The 8859-nt window shown below is 41.9% G+C and overlaps 1 long non-coding RNA gene across 2 annotated transcripts; it reads right to left on the reverse strand.

The window, feature by feature from the left end:
- Nucleotides 1-2188: 2188 nt before the first annotated feature.
- LOC141359334 (uncharacterized) lies at nt 2189-8399 on the reverse strand. 2 transcript variants are annotated; one of them, XR_012365767.1, is made up of 4 exons: nt 7900-8397; nt 2886-2988; nt 2694-2791; nt 2189-2593 (listed from the first exon to the last, which is right to left on the reverse strand). It is a non-coding gene; the product is annotated as an uncharacterized lncRNA (long non-coding RNA). The 2 variants fall into 2 exon arrangements; XR_012365766.1 differs by having other exon boundaries at nt 2189-2791; nt 7900-8399.
- Nucleotides 8400-8859: the final 460 nt, after the last annotated feature.

An 8859-nucleotide genomic window follows, 5' to 3' on the forward strand; every position in this document is an offset into this window, starting at 1 on the left:
ATTAAATAGCCCGCTGATATTTGCCCACCGTGCATCGTTTTCTTGGACGCATCGTGTAGCGGTAAAAAAACGTGTGAGGGCCCGCCATTGCTGCTTGCAGCTATATATATATATATTTTTTTTACATTTTGGAGCAATTTGGGTGCCTTAACATACTCGAAAACTCTTGAAGTTTGGCACAGATATCAGAGTCGTCGGCCATTAGGACCGGGGAAAGGCTTGAACACGGGCGTGGCAGGGGAGCTCTGTGGCGCCCCCTGTGATGCAAAAGCAAACATTGGGGCACAGATCGGGCAAACATGTACACACATGTACGAAAGTTGGTACATATATAGATATCATCGAACCGAACAACTTTCACTCTCAAACCTATTAGTTCCGCCCAACAGGAAGTCCACCATTTTGGATTGTTTCAAAAATGCATGCAATGAACTTTTAAATACTCCGCCTAGGGGATTCATGCGAATGACACCGAAACGTGGTGATCATGATGCCAAGACGTTGGACTTGCTAAATTGTGAAGGGATTTTTGATATCTCGAACGGTTCTGCCATGGCGAAGCGACAAATTCATGGCAAAATCAAAGAAACAGGAAGTGTATAATATCTAAGCCAAAGAATGTCTTATTGTGATGACACACGGGTTGTTTGTTCGTCTGAATATTCCGATTGCATCGATGTGCCTATTGTGAGTCCCCAAATGGGTCAGTAACAACATAAAATAGTTAATCGATATTTACCCACTTGATCCACTTGCCCACCGTGCATTGTTTTCTCAGAGGCACCGTGTAGTGGTAAAAAAACGAGCGAGGGCCCTCCATCGCTGCTTGGAGCTATATTTATTTTTTTATTTATTTTTTTCAACACTTTTGGGCATTTTGGGGGCCTTAACATACTCAAAAACTTTTAAAATTTGGCACAGACGTTGTGGCAGTACAGGAAGTTTGCCACCGTTTTATTTATTTTTTCACTATAGGACTAAAGAGAAAAAAAGAAAAAAAGATTTGCTTTTTCTAACCCGGAACTACTCCATGAACCGGAAGTAGAGGACGATAGGGTATAAAAGGGGAGACGCACGCATCCGGTAGTGCTGCGCCATAGTCTCGTGTACTGCCCGTGTGTTACCTGTGTGGTCTAACTGCCATGAGACGGATTGTTTGGTCCTGTGTACATGCCAAATTTGGAGTTTGAAGATCATATCGACACGAAGCTTAGTTTCAGATGTGTTTGCAAAGGATCTAAAACCCGAGGTATTCGTGAAGGAGGATCTAGAAGGGAATGTTTCCATTGGCTTTGTGGCCCTACGCATGCCTTTCTACGGATTCTGGATCTATGGCGCAGTCTGTATGCAGTCTGTATGCAGTCTGTATGCAGTCTTTATGCAGTGTTACACAGTCTTGGAGAACTGAACGCGCTGTGACGTCTGTTTGTGTACACTTTGTTCTTCACCTGGAATAAACTGTCTTTTGCACTTCAACTACAAACAGTACTGGGATCGTGTTTTTGTTATTTTTTCTTTTCGTGGGTTTATGATTTGTGTAACGGATGGTTCGTTTGAGCTATTCCGGGTTTAAAACCATGCTCAAAAATTGACAAGATTAAAACCTGTCTGCCCGAAACTCTGTTATTGTTAATTTTTTTTAACTGAAAGTTTTCTTCACCGCTACATGGGACAATAAGAGAGACTGTCTCTATCACGTGACCCTGTGGGTTAGCGGTTAAGTCACGAGCGCGTGATCTGAGGACCCGGGTTCGTATCCCGGCAAAGGTTTTTTTTTTTTGTTTTTTTTTGTAATTTGCTGAGCATGGCGACCACCGTTACAGATGGCGCCCAAACAGGGACCAAACCCTAAATATTTGAACACTTTGTTTGATGTGAAATGTGTGTATGTATACATTGTACTTACTTGTGAAAAAGAGTTGAAACAAATCCTTGGACATTATTGATTGTGGGAATTTTGTTGCCTTTGGACATTGGCTTGACTTATTACACTGTGATTTATTGATGATGTATATATTATAAAGGGGAACTTATTTGCATTACTGTTTTGTACATGCTTCAAATTGATTTAAATTGAGGTAATTACTGAAAGCTATTACTTTACATGATTTGAATGAATTGTGAAGTGTGAATTCTGAATTGTAAAGGAATGCTTACAAATCACTGATTTTGACACCACATTTTATTATTTTTCATTTGGTATTTCTGTGCATTTACAAAATAGTATACAGAATGGCAGAATCCAAGGATTCCCAAAGCATTCTTCTGGACTGGGAGGTACCAGATATACCAGAAATAGCCACTCCTCTTTGGCCACGTGTGCACCCTCAAGCTCCTCAGACAGGTATTCCTACCTTTTGCCACACACCAACATTTCTTAGTAAATCTGTTCAACCGAGATCTCATGTGCAGTTTGCATCCTCCCCAGTGAATAGCAGCCTTCCAGCTTTATTAGAACAGCAAAATACAGTACCAATACCTATGCAATTATGTACTTCAAACCAATCCCCGGACATGAACTCAGCATTTCCATCTTCCACCTCTCATTCTGGGTCAGCATTACAGTATGATCTACCAGGAACTCTCCCGACACCTAGCAGGGAAATAGGACAACTTACTTCACAAGTTAGGGAAAACTGGGAAAACATACAGGAATGCATGAGTAAACATGAGAAGGCTATGTTTGAACTTACCAAGGAGGTACAATCCAGTGCATCTACTCATAAACAGGAGATTACCGCTATTGCTGTCAAAATGGAGGGAGTTGAGCAGCTTGTAACAAACACGTTATCTGCACAGAAACAACAGGTTGAGAATGAAATGGTGAAAACCCTTGAAGCCATTAAATTGATGGTTACAGACGAATTAAAGACAGTGGAAAGTACCTTAATATCACAAATGCAGTTTCTTGTTCGGCAATTACAAATGGAGGTCCAACAGGACATCCACACTCTTCATAAGCATATCCAGGACACTCATGAAGGAATGCTGAAAGAAAATAATCAGGTGATTATACGCACAGATCAACTTGTTGCAAACTTGTGTGATTTACAGACTAAAATGGAGACCAAATATGACGTCCAGGAGAAAATCATTGCTGAATTAAAAGCAAAAAGCACTATTGACTTCCATCAATATAACCCCTAGTGCAACCACTTCAGTACTCAATCCTATGCCAAACCCCATACCTGCGACTGTGGTAAAAACTGACCATATCAGAATAACCTTTCCCACTTTTGGCAGACCAAGTGATGACCCAGATCCACTACTCTACATTACCCGATGCCACGATTTCCTTGCATTACACCCCCTTACAGATGAAGACATTCTAGCTACATTTAGAACCGTTCTGTCTGGCACTGCTCATGACTGGTGGGAAGTAGCCAAGAGGCACAGTTCACAGTTGGACCGACTTTCAAACTGCTTTCCTCACTGCATTCCTTGCCAAAGAACATGAGGATGAATTGGCAGAACGTGTCAGGAAGCGGACACATGAGACAAAGAAACCATTTGAGACTTTGCTTTCAGTTACCGTGCATTGTGTAAAAGATGGAAGTCTGACTTGGATGAAAAAGACATTGTTAAAATGATTCTCAAAAATATCAAGCCATACCTTGCCAGTCACCTCCGTGGACATATCAATACTGTGGATGAAATTGTACGTCTTGGGCATCAACTTAAAAAAAAGATCACAAACAGCAACAACAAAGTGAAACCAAAACTACCAGTAAAATCCATTCTATGTCACCCAAAAGAACATCAACCATTGTTCAATGTTGCATACCACAACAACTGATTGTACCCCTTAGTCTTGGTTCATGGCAAGGAAAAGCCATAGTCGAGACTGGGGAGTTATACCCTAATTCACGAGTCTCTGTGGAAAAGTTTGACACCTGTACACCCAAACCTTCAACCTTGGACGCGTGGACCCCTATACTTGGCAAACGGAAATGCTGAAGTTCCACTTGGATGGACCAACCTTGAGATACATCTCCACAATCAAACTTTCACAATACCTGCTGCTGTTCTTCCCACTCATGCCCTAGCGTATGCTATAGTCTTAGGATTGGATTTCATATTTTTCAGTGGATTACAACTCAATGTCATTGACCAGAAATACTCATACAAAACTGCTCCCACAGATGAATATCCATTTCAACCAGGGGATGCAAGCAGACCACCCTGTATTGGAACATTTCCTAAACCCCTCAAGCCAACTTTCTCACTGATGACATCTGTTCCCCCTCCTGTATCTCTACCAATACTACAAGCACCTGATGATCTGACGTTAATTAGAAATGCTGTGGACATAGCTCACTTATCACCATATGGAAAACAGACATTACATTGCATTCTTACCACTAACCCACAAGTATGTACACTCACTCCAGGATGGACCAACATCTTACAACTTAATATTTACACAACGTGTCAAGTACCTATAAAACAGAAACCCAATCGCCTATCACCTGTTAAACAGCTTGCCATGGAAGAGCAACTGGAGGAGATGCTGAGCCAAGAAATCATTGAACCTTCACATTCCAGTTGGGACACACCGGTTGTCTTGGTTCCGAAAAAAGATGGCAAACTCAGATTTTGTGTTGATTACAGAAAACTTAATTTGGTCACAGAAACTGATGCTTACCCCATACCCAACATCACAGAGATCTTACAGTCACTATCAGGAGCTGCTATTTTCACTACGATTGATTTAAACAGTGGATACTGGCATGTCACCATGAGTCCAACCAGTAAGGACGAAACTGCATTCATTACACCTGCTGGTATATATGAATTTAACATGATGCCTTTCGGTCTTAAAAATGCCCCCGCAATGTTCCAGAGACTCATGGAAAGAGTCCTGGGGAAGCTGAAGGGAAGAATCTGTTTCGTATACATTGATGATATCATAATTTACTCACCTTCCATCACACAACATTATCATGACATCCAAGCTGTGTTTCACAAGTTACAAATTGCTGGACTAACCATTAACTTGAAGAAAAGTAGATTCTGCCTACAAGAATCAGTTTCCTTGGACACATTGTGAATGTTAAAGGTATCACGGTAGATCCAAACAAGATCCAGGCCATCCAATCATACCCTGTGCCAACAAACATAAAGGAAGTACCGAGATTCCTTGGACTGGCGGGATGGTATCACCGCTTTGTACCAAATTTCTCAAGTATCGCAGAACCACTCAATGCACTGAAAAAGAAAGGAAAAACTTAAAGCCTGCCTTACCTCTTCACCCATTCTTGGGCATCCTGATTTTCAACTCCCCTTCATCGTTTACACAGACGCTAGCGACACTGGACTAGGAGCCATTCTTGCACAGCGAAAACAACTAGGAGAGGAAGTTGTGATTGCTTACGCTAGTCAGACACTTACCGGAGCTGAATTTAACTACACGGCTACAGAGAAGGAATGTTTAGCCGTTGTCTGGGCTCTAGAAAGATGGCAACACTACTTGGAGTTTACACAATTTACAGTTGTGGCCAACCACTCTGCCTTGCAATGGGTCATGAACTCGACAAAAACCACCAGTAGACTACTAAGATGGTTCTTAAGGTTACAAAAATTCAACTACGTTATCGAACAACGAAAGGGAAAACTTAACGTAGCACCTGATGCACTCTCCAGAAGGTCCCCAGTCACCAGTTGTAACTTGTATACAAGTGAGAAAGACACAGACCTACCCTGCTCAAATGTGAACGTTTGGGAAGAACAACAACGAGACCCTGAAGTAACCAAACTACTACAAGCAGTTGCGAAAAATCAAGATCTGGAGAAACAATATGAAGTAATTAATGATAAACTCTACATGAAAACATGTCAAGCAAACAATCAAATACACTACAAAGTCGACATTCCTCAAAATCTCAGACACCTGTTTATTCAACATTTTTTCAATTCAATTCAATTTTATTTATATAGCGCTTTTCACAATAGTTAATTGTTTCAAAGCAGCTTTACATTAATAGAAGCAGTAACATACTGCACAACATAATACACAATAGCATAAGCAGTCAAATTTGCTGCGGCTATGACTCGACATTATAAGCGAGCGTATTACTAATGTAACGTCTAGAAGAGGAAGCTAAGTTAAGCCCAAGAAGGCTGCCTCCCCGGGGTAAAAAAAACCCTAGGAGAAAAAAACCCCAGGCTGTTTAGCCGAGGAAATAAAAAAAAAGTCCTAGGAGAGAAAAACCCTTGGGAGATATATATGTATATACACACATATAAACGGATAAGTAGATTAAGCGGAGATTAAGCGGGTTCTGCCGGTGATCGTTGGTCAGGCATCAGCTGGGCATCACGTTGAAGGATGACCAGTAGATCAGAGGTGTGCCGAATTTCACATCTACCGGAACTGGGTCTGTTTGTCCCATTGTCCTCGGGGTCGAGGACGAGACAGGGAGAGAAAAACAAAATCATATTAGCGTAGGGGCCAATCACATGTAATGCAAGTGTCACACAGTGATGTGGTTTAATCAGCTTAGTTTCAGACAGACTAACTATTGCGGCATAATTATATTATCCACAGTTGAGGATTTTGCAAATTGGGGGCCCACTGCGACGGTATATATGGTAACTAAGGGTCACCTTCCGATCTTTAAGAGAAAATGAAACCTGTCGCCCCGTTTGACTAAGGCCTGTAACCCCACTGTCGTCGTTAATGCAGGTTCAGTGGCAAACGAGTCTATATTGCATACTATTTACAAGACCACGAGAAAACGCCAACATCGCAACCTGACCATACGTGTCAACCCGTTTGACTAAGGCTGGAGGCCCCACTTTCGTCGTTAATGCAGGTTCAGTGGCAAACGGGTCTGTATGGCATACTATTCGCAAGACAAAGAAAGCGCCAAAATCACAACCCAACCATACGTGCCAACCCGTTTGACTAAGGCTGGATGCCCCACTGTCGTCGTTAATGCAGGTTCAGTGGCAAACGGGTCTGTATGGTATACTATTCGCAAGACAAAGAAAGCGCCAAAATCACAACCCAACCATACGTGCCAACCCGTTTGACTAAGGCTGGAGGCCCCACTGTCGTCGTTAATGCAGGTTCAGTGGCAAACGGGTCTGTATGGCATACTATTCGCAAGACAAAGAAAGCGCCAAAATCACAACTTAACCATACGTGCCAACCCGTTTGACTAAGGCTGGAGGCCCCACTTGTCGTTAATGCAGGTTCAGTGGCAAACGGGTTTGTATGGCATACTATTCACAAGACACACGAAAACGCCAAAATCGCAACCCGACCATACGTGCCAAACCTTTTGACTAAGGCGGAAGCCCCACTGTCGTCGTTAATCTAGGTTAAGTGGCAAACATTACCATTCCAGCCCGCTCAGAGGTCATGGAGGAATCTTTAAGACATACAAAAGATTACAGGATGTTGCTTTCTTGCCAGGTATGTGGACGTATGTGAAGCATCATGTTAATTCTTGCATCACCTGTCAAAAATCAAAAAGTGATAACCAGAAACCAGCCGGGAAGATTCAACAAACCATCACAACACGACCAAACCAGATGTTAGGTGTTGATATCATGGGACCCCTACCAAAAAGCACTAATCAAAACAAGTATTTGCTTGTCTTCATTGATTATTATACTCGTTGGGTTGAGCTTTTTCCTATGCGCAAGGCTACAGCTCTCAACATCACCAACATCTTCAGAAAGGAAATCTCGATGGGGTGTACCAGATTTTCTTATCTCTGACCAAGGTGTACAATTAGTTGCATCTGTGTTCAAAAAATTTTGTGAAAACTGGAGCATCACACCAAAACACACTACGGCAGACCATCCTCAAACCAACCTCACAGAGAGGTCTGAAAAATATGATGACAGCATATGTACATGATAATCATAAGGAATGGGACTACTACTTACCTGAATTCCGCTTTGCATTAAACTCAGCAACCCAGGAAACTACTGGACTATCACCAGCAGAGCTCCAACTTGGCCGAAAGCTCCAAGGTCCAATGGATAAAATCCTTCAGGGCAACACTTTGACACCTGATGATGCTGTTTATGATGTAGTTCACCACCTCCACCAATTACAACTACGAGCAAAAGAAAGCAGTTAAAAAGCAAAGAAAAGGCAATTAAGGAATTACAACAAGAACAGGAGAGAAGTAACCTATAAAGAAAAAGACAGAGTTTGGTTAAGGAACTTTCCACAATCTAGTGCACAAAGAAATTTCAGTGCTAAACTAGCTCCTCAAATGGAAAGGCCCTTACCGTGTTTTATAGCAACTAGGTCCATTGAACTACAAAATAGTCCTTGAAGACACAGGAGAAGACATCCGCACAGCCCATGTCTGTAATCTAAAAATGTGTTATCCTACTGCAGAGGAGATAAAGATCCAAGAAAAAGAGAAACTACACAAGCTTTTCCAAGACTCTTCTGAAGAAGACAAGGAATTTTTGGGTTTCTAAAGGGGGTATTTTCGTATTTTTTGTAGTTTTGTTAAACCAACCTTGCGTTGCTTTAATTTTTAAGGGGGGGAGAGTGTGGCAGTACAGGAAATTTGCCACCGATTTATTTATTTTTTCACTATAGCACTAAAGAGAAAAAAAGAAAAAAAGATTTGCTTTTTCTAACCCGGAACTAATCCATGAACCGGAAGTAGAGGATGATAGGGTATAAAAGGGAGACGCACGCATCCGGTAGTGCTGCGCCTTAGTCTCGTGTACTGCCCGTGTGTTACCTGTGTGGTCTACCTGCCGTGAGACGGATTGTTTGGTCCTGTGTACATGCCAAATTTGGAGTTTGAAGATCATAGCGACACAAAGCTTAGTTTCAGATGTGTTTGCAAAGGATCTAAAACCTGCGGTATTCGTGAAGGA

The sequence above is a fragment of the Misgurnus anguillicaudatus genome, chromosome 23, assembly GCF_027580225.2.
Source record: "Misgurnus anguillicaudatus chromosome 23, ASM2758022v2, whole genome shotgun sequence".
Taxonomy (NCBI): Eukaryota; Metazoa; Chordata; class Actinopteri; order Cypriniformes; family Cobitidae; genus Misgurnus; species Misgurnus anguillicaudatus.